This window comes from Canis lupus, chromosome 28 (genome assembly GCF_011100685.1).
Source record: "Canis lupus familiaris isolate Mischka breed German Shepherd chromosome 28, alternate assembly UU_Cfam_GSD_1.0, whole genome shotgun sequence".
Taxonomy (NCBI): Eukaryota; Metazoa; Chordata; class Mammalia; order Carnivora; family Canidae; genus Canis; species Canis lupus.
The window spans coordinates 4392113-4412123 of NC_049249.1; the positions used below are offsets into that span (position 1 = coordinate 4392113).

General features: G+C 42.9%; 1 pseudogene; it reads left to right on the plus strand.

Annotated features, from left to right (window-relative positions):
- The first annotated feature begins 11849 nt into the window (after positions 1 to 11849).
- LOC106557929 lies at positions 11850 to 16478 on the plus strand (annotated as a pseudogene).
- The last annotated feature ends 3533 nt before the right edge of the window (positions 16479 to 20011 follow it).

Here is a 20011-nt window from a genome sequence, read left to right on the forward strand (position 1 = left end):
GGGAGGGCCGGAAGGAAGGCTTCGGATTGGCTGAGGACGGGCGTAGGCGACGACGGCGCGAGCCCCGCCCCGGCCGCCCCGGCCGCCCCGCCAGTCCCCGCCAGTCCCCGCCAGTCCCCGCCGGGCGAGGGCGCCGCGGCGCTGCAGACTCGGTCGGGGCTCCGGGCGGCGTTCGCCGTGCGCCCCCGGGTGCCCCCGGAGCCGGTTCCTTGTGGGAGGACGAAAGACGAAGGAACGTATTTAGTCCTGGTCAGCCGGCGTCTAGACGGCCCCCGCGTGGCCTGACGTGGGAGTCTCTGGCTCATCTGCGGGCTCATCCTTGAGGATGACGGAGCTGGGCGCTTGCCGGCCTCCTTCAGTGCCGGGATTCCCTCCTGCCAGCACCAGGACCGAGGCCCGCGACACGCTCTGTCTCGGCAGGTTCTCTGTGCCTGGAAGAGGGGCTTTGCCTGGAGGATCCTACGCGTTCCCACCCGAGGGACTGCCTGAAAGTTCACTTAACCCCCGTCTCAGGTGAGCCGGTCGTCCTCGTGACTAACAAAGCTGTGTACATTTTCAGGATGTGTGTCTCCTTCTTGTCTTGGAGGTTTTCTTTTCTTCTTTTCTTTTTTTTTTTTTTTTAGGTTTTCTTTTCAGTATGAACCCACCAGTGCTCCTGAGACTCAGCCCCGCCCCCCCCCCCCCCCCCCCCGCCCGCCGCCCACGAAACTAGGCTCATTCTGGTAGTTGAGACCTCGGTGCTTCGCGCCCTTTCACAGTGAGCTTGTTCTCGCCGTCAGCATCCCACAGGCGCTCACGGCAGTGCTAGGGAGGCTGCCCTTACCGGACACACACCTCCCGCATCCGCGAAGAGTGTGTAATTTTGTAATTCCCTCGGACAGTATCTTCTTGGAGCTTTCAGTATAAGTCGATCTTCCCAACATCCTCTTGGCTCCATGAGTCCCACGCTTGTCCTCTGTCCTTGTCAGCCCCTCACCCCCGTGATAAACCCTAGACCTTGCCAGGTCCAAGGATTGCAACCCCCAAAGCTTCCCACCCTGACTGCCACTTCCTGTCTTAGAAGGTTAGTCCCTCTAATGCCCTGGAACCAACTAATCCAGCCGGTACCTCTGACCCAGATCTTACTCCTTCCTCCCTTGGTGACTTACCCTTCTTCTCTAGTAAGCTAGTTTAAACTCCAAGGGCACTCATTACCGTCAGCCTCTTGTATGCTGCCTCACCTCCATCACTTCATCATGTCTGCTTGGTAAAATAAGAGCCCAGGGTAAGCCCAATTCTCCATCTACTCCTTGCTACGACATATGAAACTAAACATGGCTGGAGGAAAACCCAGAGCCATGCTGACCACCCTCAGCTCAATAATGCTAACTTTGCCTGGTCTATGTCTTCTTCCAAATGAGTTTTTCTCATCTCCTCTTCTCTCTTCAGTCTTTCCCACCACCTCTCCCTTCCTTGCTCTGACTTCACTAAAAAAAAAAAAATGGAAGTGAGACTCCCACTGTCACAGACTTCCACCACCACATCCACGCATGCCCCCCTCTGCTGCCTGCCTGTTACTGTAGGTGAACTACCACTATGTCCCCCTAAAGATATCCTGCACTTGGGTGCAAGATCCCGTCATCTCCAGGGTGTCGCTCCGCCCAGTCTGTCCTCTCCCCAGCATCATCAGCTTTTACGGAGCTATTCCCGTCATCCTACAATGTGCAGTTATTTCTCTCATCTTCAAAACAAAAATTGAACAAAACCTCTAGACCCATTTCCTGTAACAGATAATACACCTTTTCTCCATGCCCTTCTGTAGCAAAATTTCACAAAAGAATTGTCAATATGTTCTCCAGTTCCTCTCCCCCTATTCTTAGATTCTCGTTGTTCCCAGCACACCTCCCACAATCATGGCTGCTCCTTCTCAGTAGCCTTTGCTAAAGGTTCTTCCACTCCTACCTGACGTGTTTAAATGTCAGCCCACAGGACTCAACCTTTGCTTTTCTCTTCTATGTCCATACTTATTCCCTGGATGATTTCATTGTGTCTTGTAGTTTTATTTGTCATCTGTATCAGTTAACAATTTATTGTCTCTTGCTACAAATTCATTCTTAATTGCCTACTCTAAAAACATTTCCTTTGACACTGGCATATATATCAACTTTTGTCAATAGGGAGCGATGGAGAGACTTTGCAGGGGCAGTCTTTCTGCCTGGTTCTCCTTTGCTCCTTGGCCAGACTCCTGCAGATGGGTCATTCTTCCAGGGCCAGCTCCTCCAGTATGTGGTGGCCAGAAGCATCCATTGGCCAGCAGCACCTCACTCTCTCCCCCACCCCCACCTCCTGGCACTTTTGTCATGGAGTGACTCTCCTGAGACACCTATCTTTCCCCAGCACCCTAGAGAGGGAACACCAACAAGTTCCAGCGGTCTAGCATCACAGGGACCATCCTGACAGCAGTGGGCCATGGCCACACCCCTTCGGTGAGGTCTAGATCTCAGCTGATGGGGGGTGGAGTTGAGAAGAGGGACTCTTCCTGGGCCTTCTATACCTGTCCTAGGGTAGTGGCTGCTCCTCAGATCTGCTATTCTTAATATTCTTTAGAATTCTCTTCTTATTAGCCACCATACCCTCCCATTGCTCCAGTTACCTGTTGTAGTTAATAATGCTTAATGTAGGAGATCCCCGGGTGACTCAGCGGTTTAGTGCTTGCCTTTGGCCCAGGGCGTGATCCTGGAGACCCCAGGGTCAAGTCCCACATCAGGCTGCCTGCATGGAGCCTGCTTCTCCCTCTGCCTGTGTCTCTGCCTCTCTTTCTCTCTCTGTGTGTGTCTCTCATGAATAAATAAATGAATGTTAAAAAATCTTTTAAAAAAATAATGCTTGACGTAAACTTTTCCTGTTCAAATTACAGTGAGTTTCTCTTTTTCTTGGACCCTTACCAATCACCATCATTTACCAACAACTCCCAAATTTATATAAATGACTTAGACCTCTTTCTTGAACTCCAACTGCCTCCCTGACATATCCATTTGTTTTGTTTTGTTTGAGATAGAAACTCCAAGGGCAGCCCTGGTGGCAGCGGTTTAGCGCCGCCTGCAGCCCAGGGCGTGATCCTGGAGACCCTGGATCGAATCCCACGTCAGGCTCTCTGTATGATGCCTGCTTCTCCCTCTGCCTGTGTCTCTGCCTCTCTCTCTCTCTCTCTATGAATAAATAAATAAAATCTAAAAAAAAAAAAAGAGATAGAAACTCCAATTGTTAATGCCAAAAAAGAAAAATTTTACAAATCACTTAAAAATACACAATAAATCAGTTATGTCCTGGTAATGGAACCAAATAGCATGGTGACAAAAGTATGGGGACTCTTCATGCATTTACAAATCTTTCGAATTTTGAATGATGTGAATATATTTATCTACTTTAAATGAGAATAAAAGAAACATTTTTAAAACTTTCCAAAATCTTTTCTGCCAATTATTTTATTCTCCCCCTGCTAGAAAGTTAACGTATGCTGTGATGTGTGGCGGGGCCTTTAAATTTGAGTTGACATATCCATTTGGATGCATAATGGACATCTCAAATGTGCATGCCCAAATAGAACTCATGATCTCTCTCAAACTGCCAAGTTTTTATCTCAGTTGATGACTGTCCCAGCCATAAAGTTGATTAGGCCAGATACTTAAGAACATCCGTGTCTCCTCTCTTTTGTATCCTCCATATCCAACATGTCAGGAAATTCCTATTGACTCTACCTTTAAAATACAACCAGAATCCAACCACTTTTCATACACCACTCTGAACTGAGCCCCATCTTATCACATAAATTAATACAAAACCTCTTGATGATCTTCCTGCTTCCACCCTTGCCCTTGCAAATTCACAATGCAGCAGCCAGAGGTGATTCTGTGAACATAAGAGTGCCATTGGGAATTCGAATTGGTATAAACACTGGAAAATGGTTCAGCATATTATTACTGAGCATAGACTTATCCTATGAGCCAGTGACATATATACAGAAAGACATGTACAAGAGTGTTCATAGCATCATCCAAACCAGGAAAACTCCAAAAGTCCATCAACAAAAACATGAATAAACTAGTATGTTGGTACAATGGAATAATACATAACAATGAAAATAAACTACAATGAGGGACAACATAGATGATGTTTAGTAAAAGAAGACAAGACACAAAGGAGAACATGTTTGTTTCTGTTTAAAGTTTGAAACTAGTGGGATGCCTGGGTGGCTCAGTGCTTGCGCTCCTGCCTTCCACCCAGGGAATGATCCTGGAGTCCCAAGATCGAGTCCCATATCAGGCTCGTCTGTGGACAGCTTCTGGAGTACCTAGTAATGTTCTCTTTACTCACAGGGTGTTAGTTAATGGGCTGTTGACTTTGTAATTATTGAGTGATACATTTGAGCTTTGTGTATTTTCTGAATGTATATTCTATTCATGTTTATAAGACATATTTTGTAGTCAATAAATTGCCATCTTTCTACATTCTTTGCCATTTTTCTTTCTCTTTAATTCTTAATTATGGATTAAGATTCCCTATTTACATCTAGGAATCTTTCAGAGATTGCCAAGGGGCTCCTTAAAGAAAGTTATTCTTAGCTTATTTGGGGTAATAGATCCCTTGGAGAATCTGATGCCTGTCCAGAAAATTCACCCTCACATATAGTTGTTAAAATTTCACACATTTTTGGACCCATGAAAGCCTACAACAGCCCAGGTTAAAGTTTTCCAGAGTCTACTGAAATCCCCAGGAGTTCACCTGCAGGAAGAGGAGCTGGTGTCCAACCCCAGATGGGCCTACAGGGAAGAAGGGGCAGTCTCCTCCACATTTGTTGCTTTCTGGGCAGTGGGCCAAGCATGAGGCAAGGCGTCCCTAGCCCAGAGGGGCAGGCCTGGGAGAGTGGACAGTGAGACCCTTATTCAGGTCAGCTGGAGGTGAGGCTGTTCAACTGTCACAGAAGCTGCTAGGGTGTCCATGGCATCACTGGATGACTGCTGGACCACTTTACCTCAGTAGGAACACTCTATCAAAGGTTTATCATGAGCACACTATGGTCAGACAGGGGGACCCAGACAGGTTATGTCAGATTGTGCAACCACCAGCTCAGTCCCATGGTAGCATAAAGATGCTCCACATGAGGTACAGAGCCATCTACCTCCTGGGTCTTCCACTTGCAAGAAAGGGACTTGTGTCCCTGGAAGGGAGAAGTGCTCAGAAGTACCCGGGCTCCTCACCTGTAAACTCAAGCCCCATCAGAGCAATTTCAGAAACAGACTGGAGGACTTGGGAAGGTGGGATTGGAAGGGCTGATGGCTACAAGTGAGTAAGAGGTTAGTGTAGGGCCATGGTATTCAAACTCTAGCACACATCAGAATCTCTTTTAGGGCTCATTAAAACATAGATTGACAGTCCCGCCTCAATTTCTGATCCAGTAGCACTTGGGTGGGGGGCTGAGGAATTTGCATTTCAAGAAGTTCCCCAGGAGAAGCTGCTGCTGCTGGTCCTAGGACCAGCATTGAGAACCACCGGTCTACAGGATTTCAAGTTTGCAGGAGGCCCTACCTCTATAGATGTGTTATCCATCCAGTTAATCTTGGAGACTCATGTCCTGCCCGTAATTGTGGCTTGCCAAATCCCTCTGTATGGCACAAAGTACAACCAGGAGCTAGTAAGAGCTGCTTCCTGGATGTAGCAGAAGCCAGCCAAATGCTACTATCTCCATAGCATCCCTCAGTATCATCAGCCTCCTCTCTTTCTCTTGCACCTGCTGGGGAATGAGGTGTGGATCTGGCCTCCAAATTCAGCCCTGGCATTCACCATGGGTGGCAGGTCACTCAGCCTCATTGGCTTGACGTCCTGAAGTCTCAGGTAGGTGAAGGCAGGCAGATGCTCACAAGAGCTGTGAAGACTCAGACACAGGGCCAGACACCCAGACATGCACCAGAGGCCATGGGGCAGGTCCAGTAGCCCAAGGGGTACAATTCCCCTCTGTGATCCTCAGTTAAGCAGCATATCCAGTGTGTTGATAGGAGAGGAGACTAAGAGTGTCTGAATCCTGCGTTGTTCTTTAGTGCTCTATAACTCTGAGCTCTCTTGCTCAACCCAGACCCTTGCTTTCTCCATTGAGCTGCACACCAGGGCACACTGTGAAAAGTGCCAGGGTGGGAGGACACAAGGCAAGGTCACTTGCCTGAATGCATGTGAGGTGGCAGCGGGTCTGCTGCTGCTAGGAACCTGGATGGGTCTAAGAGAGAAATGAGCCATGACCAGTCAGGTGGAGCTGTGCATTTTATCCATGACCCCATCCAGGCCCCTGCTCCCCTTTCCCATCCCTCTCTCCCTACCAGCATCCATGAATGCCCACTTGGTACGAGGCCCTGGCAATCTAGAAGCCATAGGGACAACCCTGCTTTCAGTGACCTCACAACCTAATTGAAAAAAGCAGACACATCATGGATATCTAGAAAATGAAGTAGAAATAAATCAGAGAAAACCATCACTTATTTTGGGAGCACCCAGGAGTGACATCCAAGTATCCCTTCCAGCTGTTCATTCAAGGCCAGCCTGGTAGCAACCTTTTGTAGGCCCCAAGGAATAGAAAAGGCTAAAGAACAACGCAGGATTCAGACACTCTTAGTCTCCTCTCCTATCAACACACTGGATATGCTGCTTAACTGAGGATCACAGAGGAGAATTGTACCCCTTGGGCTACTGGACCTGCCCCATGGCCTCTGGTGCATGTCTGGGACAGAGATGGAGAACCATTTCCAAGCCAGTGAGTCCAACTAGGTTCTGGGGTCAGAGCAAAAACAACATGGATTAGTGATGCAGTAATAATGATAATGACAATCGAAATAATAGCTACCAGCATTGTATTTTCCATCTGCCAGGAAATCTGCTAAGAACTTTACATTATCCCAAGCAATTCTCACTAACGGCCTATGACTAAGGCATTACCATCTGTCTTTTGTAGATGAGAAAGTGGAAAATCAGAGAAACTTGTGCCAGTAACATGATTTGCGAGCATCTGAGCCCAAAGCCAATGCTCTTCGCCATTCAGTAGACAGGTTAGTCTCACAAACTAGATGTTTCAGGAGCAGGCAACCATTGTGGGTACATAGGTATGCAGAATCATAGGCATGTAGCACCTAAGTCTGTCCATCCGGATACAATGGCTGCTTCCCAAATTCCCTTTTTACTTTGTTACTGCTATCATCTTTTAATATTGGTTTTACAATTATATAGGCCAAAAAGAGGAATATGGCATTCCTCTTGTTATTTTCTGTATTTAAAAGAAGACCTAGCATTCTGTGGGAACAGAGTCTGAGTCTTGCTGGCCCTAAAGGTTTGTACATAATGATGGAGGAGGTTCTCTTGAAGAGCAACAAGATGATGGAGAGGTGGACAGGACCAGCTGGAAACTTAGAATCGTACCACCTGGCACAGGGGCAGCTTCTGAGCATATTCTATCTTAGATACACCATCCATTTTATATAGCATATTATATATGCAGTAATTATAACTCACTTTGGAAATTCGAATTCTTTCTCTTTTCAAGACATCTGTCTCCTGAAACCTTTAGATGTAATGTCAACAAAGGAGAAGAGCCCTGCCTTGTGCAAAAGGCACATTTGTGGTTGACCTAGAAAGTTCTAGAAGGGGCATCCCCTCACTGATCAGATCTTTCTCACCTCTCAAACCACTGGGGCTCATTCTCTGATCTTATCCCTCATCTCATCCTGTGTGTCTGTCCAAAGCTTCCCACTTCATCAACAAGGAGGCCTTTCTTCCGTCCCCAGCATGATCTCTGTACCAGGTCTGGAGCAGTGCACAGAGCCTGATTCACAGGGTCTGGACACATCTCTTTCCCTTTCTAGGCCTTGTTTTTCTTTTTTGGAACACAAGAGGATAAGATGGCTATGCCTGAGGGCCATTCAACTCTGATGTATTTTAACTTGTAGAGCCATTTCCCTCAGAGTCCTGGGTCTTTGTCAGTGTGACTCTTCATCCCCTCTGGATGGGGGCCCCAGGGGCAGGTAAGGCCACCACTGTTGGCAACAGCCGACTTCAGAGAAGGCCAGGCAGAGCTGTGAACACAGCACCATTCTTGCCCAACAGCATCCAGTGACTGCCCAGACCTGTGTGGGAGGTTCTGCCCAGAGATCCCTGCTTAACTCCTGAAAAGAAGAGCACTTGGCCCCCAGGAAGGGTCCATCACCACTCTGGCCTTGAAATGTGCTGGAGAACTCAGCCCTTTGACTTACCTGCATGCCACTTAGGCAGAGCCTGTGCTGTTCTCAGGCAAACTAGCCATATATACTTTCTGGTCTAGAGGGGACAGAGGACAGCACCCACTCCTCACCACATATGTACCCAACACCACCAGTGGCTTTCAGATGTGACTTTGCAGATGTTCTTGATTTTACTTTTAAATATTCTCTATACCAGCCGTTTCCAGACCTCCCTAACCCAGGCATACAACCTGAAGGTTATATATAGAATTTTAACGTGGTCAAGCCCGTCTGCTTTTCATCTGGAGATGTTTACTTCTCTTCTCCTTTGTACTCAGATCCTTAGAAACCATTAATAGGTTTGTTCCAAAGCTGGGGCCTCCTCACTTCAGCCCTAATATGGGCTGAATTGTGTTTCTCTTTGAAGAGGCAATTTAATTGAAATGAGGTCACCTGGATGGGCCTAATCCACTATGAGTGTTGTCATCACAAGAAGAGATTAGGACACAGACATAGAGGGAAGACCATGTGAAAACAGATTGAGAATACAGCCATCTGAAAGGCAAAGGGACAGAATTTTCAGGGAAAACCTACCAACACCTTGATCTCCAACTTCCAGACTGAGAGCTGTGAAAAAGTAAATTTCTGTTATTTAAACTACCCACTCTCTGGCATCTGTTACAGCACCCTGAGGAAACTTATATAAGCCCCAAGCCCTGGGATAGCCAGGCCAGGCCTACACTGGGCTGTTGCCACCCAGCCCCACACTGGGGGATACTCTCAAGTCCAGGCTGGTGTGCTTTCATTTCCACAGCTGATAGAAATTTGAGCCAACCTTATGTTGATCTCATTGGGCTAATGGCTATAATGAGGACTAAAAAAAATCTAATTAAAAACTATCTTTCTGTGATAAAAGGACCAAGTTGGAGGAAAAACTTAACACATCTTTAGCCTCGATTTAATACTTTATTTTTATTTGCACTTAGGCCAGCGAGGCACAGGCAGTGCTGAGCTACTGGGCCGAGTCAATGAGGGAGCTGAGGTGAGAGGCAGAGGCGCTGTCTGTGCCGAGGAGGACAAGGCCATGGTAGAGTCACCTTGCTGGAGGTGAAGCTTTGGGTCCTGAGAACAGCAGGGAAGGTTGGACAGATTAGCAGTGAGAGGGGAGCAGTCAGGTTTCAGCCTATTGCCTTGTTGGCAGAAGAACTTGGGTCAAGTTTGCCTTTGCACCCCAGAATCTGGTGACTGATTTTCTCAGCCTGGCTCTGTGTGCTGCTCTGTCCTCTGGTCGTCTGGATCTGCATGTCCTGTGGGAAGGGCTATCATGGGGCACCCCAGAAGGACCCCCACAGATCGGATCTCACTCCCTACGGTTTAACCCAAAGGGGTGAAATAGAATCCAATCCCTGACCTGGGACAAATACAGTAGAAAGTGATAGTCAAAAGAGCAAACTAAAGAAAAAAACGTTTCATGTGTAAACATTCCACATGCTTAGCACAGGTTGGGCACATCTTTCAGCATCTGCAGTCACTAAGTCAGCAGCTGTGGGGGACAGGTGCTGACCTCCCGGGGCCACAGAACTAATAGTTGTAGAGCAGGATTTTGTTACAGATAACTCAGCTTTTAGATAAATAGGCTCATGTGCTTTTGCTTTTAGGCTCTCATCTCAGTTCAGGGGGGATGGAGCACTGGTAGAGATCATAGACATATGCAGGGGATGCCCCCTAGGCAGCTGGAGCACATTCCAGCAGCCTGGGCAGGGCCATAGCACAGAATGGATGTTTGTAGGAAGGATCCCACAGATGTGCTCCATAAGACAGGTCTGTCCTCAAATACTACCGAGAAGACCATGAGCTCTCTCTCTCACTAGCTGCAGCCTTTCCCAGTTGTGAGCCAGCACACTGGGGAGAGCACAAAAGCCTGCACTGCTCCGTTAGAATGCCATATTCTCCAGTCAGGGTTTACTGTGCTGTGTTGCCTACCACTTCCCATACTCAGCCCCTCCCCTCCAAAAGCCCAGCATTGTCCTACCTGTGTAAGGGGTCTTGGGCCAACCTCAGATCATTGAATCTAGAGTGTGCAAGGTATAGAGTTCCAGAATCATCTTACCCCCACCCCTACATCTCCCATATGCCAAAGAACAATGCATATGTAGGTTCTCCTCTTTCACTGTTATAAGAGGCAGGGTGCATGATCATTTCAAAGCAGCCTTCAAATCCATATGAGATTTTTTTGTTGATTTGCTTTGGTATCATGAAGCATAGTGTTTCTCTCATGCACACATTTGGAGCTTAAGGGACTCAGATGGACTATTGTGTGCAGGGTACCCCAAAACCCCCAGAGAACACCTATCCAGAGCATTGCTGGGCAGCAGCTCCCATTCCGTATGTCTACTAATATGAAACAAGAGGACTGATTATTTTTGTTCTTCTGTTGAGGACATGAACACGGTAGTTGAGATCCCAGGCTTTAGGTGCCCTGGTTTGAATTCAGCTTGATCATCTACTTCTGCCATGTGGTGGACCACATAGCCACTTAACCAAGTGGGCCCTTTCCCCAGACTGATACAACCAGGACTACAGGTATAATGGGGCACTTGTATTAGCCTGTTTCCAAGGCCCCTCACAGCCTGAATCATCTAGAAATCCAGGAATGTGAACTGTGTCCTATTTCTGCATGTGAGACAGCATGGAGTCACCTGGAGAAGACTTTGAGGAACTGTTGGAACTTCAATGATAATGAAGTTCCCACTGATCGACTGTAGAGGTTTACAAGGCAGGGCATTTCAAGTGGAATCTAAGTAAAGATGACATGTAAACCACTTGTATAGCAATCTAATACTGTGTATGGAGTCTGAACACACTCATGGCCTCCAATTCAGAATCTCCCCTCAAGGAAATCATCAGGGAAACACAGACATCGAGGTGTCCCCTCAGTGTACTAGAATAATCCCAGTGACTTAAAACAGCTGCCACTGTGTGCAGCTCACTCCAAGTCAGGACTCTGAGTAGCCTATTTCTCAAATATTATCTCACTTAATCTTCACAAGAATGACTAGGATGTAGCACTATTATCTCCTATTTTACAGATGTGAAGACTGAGGCTCAGAAAAGTTATGTCATTGAAGGTCACAGACTGTGGGGCCAGTGTCACAGTGCAGACAATGGCTGTCCACCTTTACCAGCCCAGGTAGTGCTCACTGTGCCACCTGACTGCAGGTCTGATCATGAGTTCTTGAGTGCCCACTGGACCAAGGGCTGTTTGCATTTACTTAAGTTGCCCACCATTAAACTGAACCAAATGAGCAATAAAATGACAGCGTGCATGGGAGGGGGAAGTAGGGAGAGGAAGAAGTGGAGCCCGATCCCAGGCCCCTGAGGTCATGACCTAAGCTGAAGGCAGACTCCCAAACATCTGAGGCACCCAAGCACCCTCACACTTTTATAGTTCTCAATGAGATGGTAAATTGGCTCCCAGATTCTTTGGAGTTCATAGAGGAACACCTGTCAGGCTTTGGCACTATTTATCTTCTTTTGTCCACTCTTCATGTCTGAGAGTTCCCCCACACTTCATGTTGTCCATTCCTGAGATGAAGCTGGAGCCAGCCTTCCCAGATGCCCTTGCAGCTGGTGTGGCTGGACTGTAGGCTGGGGCTGCAGCCCTGATTCTGGGATGTCCTTACCTGGGACTGATGTTGGTGGTGGGGGAGAACCATAGGCTGCAAAGGACCTTCTTCTGGCAGTGGTGGCAAGAGAAGTATTGACCAGACCTGAATCTCTACTTCCCCTAATGACAAATAGTTACATCTGATTTCAAAAACCTTATAAATATGGATATGGTGGCAACTTTAGTGAAATAGAAGATTTAAGGCTTTTTCTCTGTAACGAAGAGAAAATGCACAAAGCCAATACAGTAGATTCCTACATAGACCACATAGGTGTATAAACTCAAGCAAGGCACCTACCTTCTTAGCCCTAAATACATGAGTTAAATAAAACTTAATCACCTGGAAAACTCTGTCCTTCCCTTACCTTGGGGTGTTAAAGGGAGAGTTAGGGTTCGATGTTGAATGACTCAAGAGTGATAGTCTGGCTCTTTCAACTGAGGGTGATTTTTTTCTCTTCTCCATTTAGTTCACAACTACATTCTCCTGCTACAGTTTAAGCTAAAACATAGGGTAAGGTGGGTAAGGATAGTGTTCTTTCCATCTCTCTATCCATACCTGCTCTTAGAACATTCATTATACATTAATATTCATGAACAAAATCTTCACTTTCAGAAAAATGTTTTCCCATAATTATTGATCACACGCTAATACAGCTAAGGTGTGATAACCTTTGTAGTGCCAATCCTCTCCAGAGCTGGAAGTCTAGAATCCCAGGACCCTAGCACAAAACCTTACTTTCCCCCTTAAAATGACCATGTAACATTGTGCTTAAGAAAATTATACTTCCATTAGGAAATAAACATCTAAGTAAAAACATCAAAGAGGAGATCTCTAAGGACATAAAATTACATGCCATCTGCAGTGGAAGTTAAGGCCAAGATTGCATCTACCCTGAGTAACTTGCTTCACAACACACATTCTCTTCTTCACCAGACACCACTGTTTAGACTTTTCTCCTCAGTACTCCTCTGCTTAGGCAACAGAGTTTCATAAGGCCTGAGCATATGTTGGGGAGAAATATATATGGATATAATAAATGATGAGAGGATTTTCAAAAATCAGGGAAGGGAGACAAAGAGATGGTGATGTGTTAATACCCAACCCCTAAGCTGGAAACTTTCCCACCATCTTAGGATCATGCTTCCCTCAAGCAAGACCATTCTAGGAGACTGTATTAGCAGAGTTCTCCAGAGAAAAAGAACCAAGAGTACATAAATACAGAGATAGACATATATATATATATATATATATATATATATATATATGATTTATTTTAAGGAATTTGCTCATGTAATTGAGGAGGCTTGGCAAGTCCAAAATCTGATGAAGGAGGCTAGCAGACTGGAGACTAAGGAAACAGTTGCAGTTTGAGTCTGAGGACTATCTGCTCAAAATCCAAGAAGAGCCAATATTGCAGATGAAGTCTGAAGGTAGTCTTCTGGAGAATTCCTTCTTGCTTGGGGGAAGTCAGTCTTTTTAAAATTCAAGCCTTCAACTGATTGGATGAGACCCATCTCAGAAAGCAATCTACTTTACTCAAAGTCCACCAGTCTAAATGTAAATCTCATCCAGAACACTCTCACAGAAACATCCATAATAATATTTGACCAAATATCGGTTCTGTGGCCCAGCCAGATTGACATAAAATTAACCATCACAAGGACCTGCTTATCTTAGGCATGGAAACGAGTACTCTCATTCTGGGGCTTCTGCCTGGCTTCCCCTCTGGCAGAAACTTGCCTCCCTTAGTTCCACTACATGGCCTTCTCCCCGTGCTCATGTAACTTGGTCTAGGGGACATTGAAAGGGTTTCAGATATAATACGAAAAGCAGTCTATTCATTTGCTCTATCAATGAGTACATCTGTTTTCACTCAATAAGCTGTCCCAGTATCTTTCAGATAACTTAATTATGAGATAAATATTGTATTTAGAGCTGTGCTTGATGGAGACAATTATATGGCAGACCTACAGTAGTCACGTAGGTCTAAATGATGACTGGTGTTGGCTTGTCCTGAAGCAGCCCTTGAGATTACTAAATTCAGTGTTCTCTTTATCTATAGCCACTAGCAAACAACCCCAAAACATTGAACAATCACAAGATTTTGGGTTCTTTTCCAACTCAAGATCACAAAGATTTTTTTCCTTGGTTTTATTCTATAAGTTTTATACATTTATGTATAACACTTAGGTCTATATCCACTTTTACTTATTGTTATATATTGTAGAAGGTATAGATCAAAGGTTTTTTTGTGTAAGAATATGTAAATGTTCCAATGCCATTTGTGGAATATACTACCCTTTCTCCACTGAATTGCCTTTGCATTTTGCTCATACACAGTTCTCAATATATATATTCTGGTCTATTTCTGGACTCTATTTTCTGTCCAAATAATATATTTGTCAATATTTATGCCAATACCACCCTGTCTTGATTGATGTAGCTTTATAAAACTCAAACCCAGGAAATCTTAATCCTCCAATTTTTTTCTTGTTTTTCCATGTTGTTTTCATTATTCTAGGTCCTTTACATTTCCATATGAGTTTTAGAATCAAGTTCTCAATGTCTGTTTTTTTATAAAAGCCTGTTGAAGCAGATGGACAAGGGCCTATAATGGTGGCTTCCAGCAGCTCCTTGCTCTGATTTACAGAAGGATATAGCAATGACCCTCTCCCTAGCTGTAGGCATCTCACTCTGTACCCTGGTAGCAGGGGAGACCTGAGACCTAGGAGAAACATGAGCCTTTCTCAGAGGGGGTGGGTAATGGAGAGGGTCCTTTGGCAGGCCCAGGCTGTTGTCCACACAGCAGTACACAATACACAATCTGGGAACACTGCACTATATCTAGCACTAGGGGTTTGTCTGAAGATATAGTGGGTACACTAGAAGGTGGAATGGGCCAAACTGCAAACTCAGATAGCAGTTTTGCAAAGAAAAAGAAAAGATCAAGAAAACTTGAAGTACTTTGTGAGAATAATGATGTTAGCATATGCACTAAAACAAGAGAGGGTAAAATATCACGAGTTATATGGCACAAAACTGAACCGTGATGATTTGAAAATGCCACTCTTTAGGTGTGAAGAAACCAAAGATAACAGAGGCTCCCACCGTACATCAGAAGAGTTGGTTAGAGTGGGAACAAGGCAGACAGCTGTTAAGACAACATCTTTAGGAAGGAGGTTACACATATACATTAGATATACAGTGTCAGCAGGTAAGGTCATAACTTGGACTAATCCAAAACCAAATGGATCATGGAAAAAAAGACTTTAAAACCGATCCTGAAGGGAAGTAAGTCTCCTAAGCAAAAAAAAAAAAAAAAAAAGGCCAAAAAGGTCCTCTGATGGTGTTCTTGAGATATTCCGTTTCTTAGAAAATGCTGATGATATGGATAAAGAAGAGGATAATGGCATGACTGAAGTTATCCCAGAAAGAAAAGACAAACATTGTATGAATAAACACAAAATAGGTAACGAAGTTTGGCCTAATGATCCTGATATGGAAAGAATGTGTTTTGTGACTGCTGAATATGGTGAAGGAGCTGAAGAATCATGAGGTGCAGGGAAGAATGTTACAGAATGGGCTGAACCAATACTGTTTCCATCTGGAGGACGCTATTTTTTTTTATTGGTTCTGATGATGTTTTGTCTAGTGTAATGGGCCTTGGAGACCTTGGAGACTTGACAGTAATAAACCATGCAGACTATAGTTATGGCTTGTTTGCTGTCAATAACGATGTCTTCCAAAAGATACGGAAACCCCAAGTATACACTACATAGACATTTTGATGGAATATAGGCATTAGCTTTTCATCCTGTAGAACTTGTGCTGGTTACTGCGTCTGAGGACTGCTCTGAAACTTTGAAAACAGCTTCTGTTCAAAAGAGTGTCTCTTTACATGTAAAGCCTACCTACACATTTAGAGCCCACACTGGCCATGTTCTGTCATTCGCTATTAGCTCTAATGTAGTGGTAGTACTGATGCAACCATCCAGTTGTAGAATATGCCTAGCCCTGTTTATACATATGAACCAAATGTTCTACCTGACACTTTAGCAGTATATAGTTGCTGTTTGGGGTCTTGCTTGTAGTGGAATAAAAAAATATCAGTTACTGTCTTGTTCAGCAGATGGCACTGTTAGGTTATAGAATCCAGGAAGAACTGCCATGTATTTGCACTTAGAGACCAGGAATGTGTAATACCTACATCAGTTCACTCTATAGCTGGGATTCAGTTTATGGTGACCTCTTTCAAAGCTGGAAGTACAGTTAATTTAGGATTTAGAAGTATCAGTCATTTGGTGATGATTTCATCACACATAGATTCTGGTTTACAATCCAATAAACACATTAAAGGAGTAGTAAATCATCCCACACTTTCTGTTACAAAAAAATGCTAATAGACACATCAAATTTTGACAATAAAAATGGGTAAAATGACCCATTCTATGGTAGTTCATTTTGATGGTGTTACAAGTATAGCAGTAGACCCTAATGGAATCAATCTGATGTCTGGAGCCATGGCTGTTTCATGAGATTGTGGAATTTAGACAGTACATACGAAGAAATTAGATAAATCAACATATTATTTTGTTTGCCATCCATCAAAACATTTATTACCAGTGTAGAAGCTGATACATTTGCCAAAGTACTTGTGTGAATCAACAAAAACTTGCATCATAACAACAGATTTGCTTAGACAGAAAGAGGGTCTGCAACACTGCCATCAAGAGGTTACTGCTTTGATCCGCCTGATGAAGATTATTTGGGGGTAGACATAAATCAGTGGAAGTCACTTCTTAATTTCTGGCTCATTCATTTAACTGTAACTACTATATTTTGTGGGACAAGGAAAAGACTCCAGTATTTGTGCCCTGTACTGCATATGTCTGATTTTTAGGTGTCTTAAGCCAATGTGGAGTCTAATCTTACAAAAAGACTTTTATTTTGGACTCTGTATGCTTCCTTAGGGTTAGGAATGTGGTGCTCTTGTTAAGGGGAGGTGAGCTCCAAGAGTAGGTTTTTTTTCATCTCTTAGTGATCTTCTGTTTATCAGAGGACTGCCACAAATTCTTTTTAAACTTATTTTGCTTAAAAATTTAACTTAAGATATTTTAGCATTGGTTGCAGAAAATGTTTGAATAAAACTCTAGTTTTTGTAAGTCTTTTATATATTTAACTTATCACAACAGTGGTCAGGATTGAAGTTCTTATGCATTACACAACCCTACACGGAGATCTCACTGACCTGCTGCTGTCTGACCTGCTGCTGTGTAACCACCTCTTTTCTTCTTTTCCCTAATACAGATAGCTTAGCTAAGTCATCTGTTAAAGATGTTAAATCACCATCATCACATACTGTCTTCATAAACCAAGGACTATTAACTGTGTTAAAATGAAACAACAGAGTTTAGTACTCCAAATGAACTCCTAAAAAAAATCCCCAAATGAAACAAAACCTAATCTTGGCATCTTATGTGTACTTTGTACACTTTACTGTATTTACAAGTTCATTTATCAAGGATTACCCATCTTGCTAACAGCCTATTTTTTTATTTCACTTTTTGTTAATCTTTATATCCTTTTGTTAATGTGATAAAGGAACTAGTTTATTTTGGAACTCTTTGAATCTTCTAAAATAGACCAAAAATGGAATATTTTATAGTTTAAGTTACAAACCAAGATGATTCCCCAAGATATGTGTCTTGGTTTACCATGATTCTAAACAAAACTATCTTGTTTAAAACCATTTGTACTAAAATTTTATTTGCTATTTACTAACGAAATATAAAAATAGTTGAATCAAACTGCTGAAATCTGTTAGACTAGTTATCCCTGTTTCTTTTTTTTTTTCAGATAAGCTTAATTTTATGGTGTAACTAAAGATTTTGTTTGTGTAATGCTTAAGAGAGTATTTTTCCTAGAAAAGGAGATAAACCATAACTGACTCTTAATCATAGAAACTGAGGTTTGCTGGAGGGGAGTGGGGGAGGGAGATGGGGTAACTGGGTGATGAACATTAAGGAGGGCATGTGATGTAATGAGCACTGGGTGTTGTAAGACGGATGAATCACTGGCCTCTACCTCTGAAACTAATAATACATTATATATTAACAATTTAAATAAAAATTTTTAAAAAGATTGTACCACATAGCAAACATATAGCTACTGAAAAATAGTGTATATATAAAAATACATATAATAAATATTAAGTTATGTGCCTGTAAAGAGGAAAAAAAAAAGCCTGCTGGGATATTAACTCAGATTGCATTTGACCTACATATCAGTTTGGGTAGAATTGACATCTTAACAATAATGACTAAAAAACAACAACAACAACAAAAAAAAAAAAAAAAAAAAAAACAATAATGACTCCTAGAGTCTATCAATAGTGTTTACCATACCTACATTTCTTTAAGTCTTTTGGTTTTCTTTCATCAATAATTTCCACTTTACAAAATGTACAGGTCTTATTTATCTTTTTCTCAGATTTATCCCTGATTTTTCCTATGTTTTAATGCTATTGTTAATGGTACTGTATTTTTATATTGTTTTCAATTATTCATTGGCACTAAACAGAAAAGATGCTCAACATCATTAGTCATTAGGGAAATGCAAATGAAAACCACAATGTGATACCACTTTACACTACTAGGATGGCTATAGTTTTAAAAATAGAAGATAAATTTTTGCAAGGATATTGAGAAATTGTATTTTTGTACATTGATCTCGTACCCTGCAATCTTGTGAAACTTACGTATTCTGGATTTTGTTGTTGTTGACTACTGGATTTTTCTGTATAGATGATCATGTTTTTGTGAATAGGTTTTACCGATACAATGTGGATGCTTTCTGTTTCTTTTCTGCATTATTGTACTAACTCTAGTTCAATGGTTAACGTAAAATCTCTGGTACAATGTTCAATGCAAGTGATGAGAGCAAACTTTTTTTTTTTTAAGGATCTTATTTATTTATTCATTAGAGACACACAGAGAGAGACTAGCAGACACAGGCAGAGGGAGAAGCAGGTTCCATACAGGGAGCCTGATATGGGACTCAATCCTGGGACCCTAGGATCACACCCAGAGCCAACGCAGACACTTAACTGCTGAGCCACCCAGGCGTCCCATTTTTTTTTTTGTACTGGTCTTGGAGAAGAGCATTTGGTCTCTCACATTTAACATGGTGATACTTTCTTCATAGGTTCCTATTCTTTTTCTCCTCTCTTGCCCCCTACCTTTATGCATTGGTGATCTTCTGTGGTGGTATGCTGATTTCCTTCTTTATCTTTTGTGAATCTGCTCTAGGTTTTTGCTTTGTGCTTATCATACAGCTTGCATAAAACATCTGTATGCAATAATAGTTGCATAATAGTTCATTTACACTGATAGCAACATAACTTCAATTGCATATAAAAATTCTACCCTTTTACTCTCGTTTTTAATGTCACAATTTACCTTTTTATGTTGTATATTCATTAACGAATTATAGTAGCTATAGTTATTTTAATACTTTTTCCTTTAACCTTTATGCTATAAAAAGTAACACAACATCATATTATAGAATTAGTTTTCTGAATCTCACTATATGTTTACCCTTATCAGTTTCATGTTTTCATGTTACTCAGTGTCTTTTCATTTTAGTTTGAAGATCTCCTTCCATCATTTCTTATAAGGCAGGTCTAGTAGTGATGAACTCCCTGAGCTTTTGTCTGGGAAATTCTTTGCTTCTCCTTCATTTTTGAAGGATATCTTTGCCCAACATAATATTCTTTAGCTGGTAACTTTGTTCTTTCAGGACTTTGAATATATCTACTGATAGCCTAATCTTTTTGGATCTTGTAGGGTCTTTTTGAATTTTGACAGTTTAATGTGTCTTGGAGAAGATCATTTGGAATTGAAATAATGGATTAATGTATTAGCTTTATGAACCTGGATATCTAAGTCTCTCCCAGGTTTGGCAAGTTCTCAGCCATTATTCTCTTTAAATAAACTTCTTGCCCCCTTCTCCCTCTCTTCTCCTTCTGAAATTCCAATTCTGTTATTCGTTCTTTTGATGGTTTCCCACAGATCACATAGGTTTTCTTGGCGCCTTTTCATCCTTTTTCCT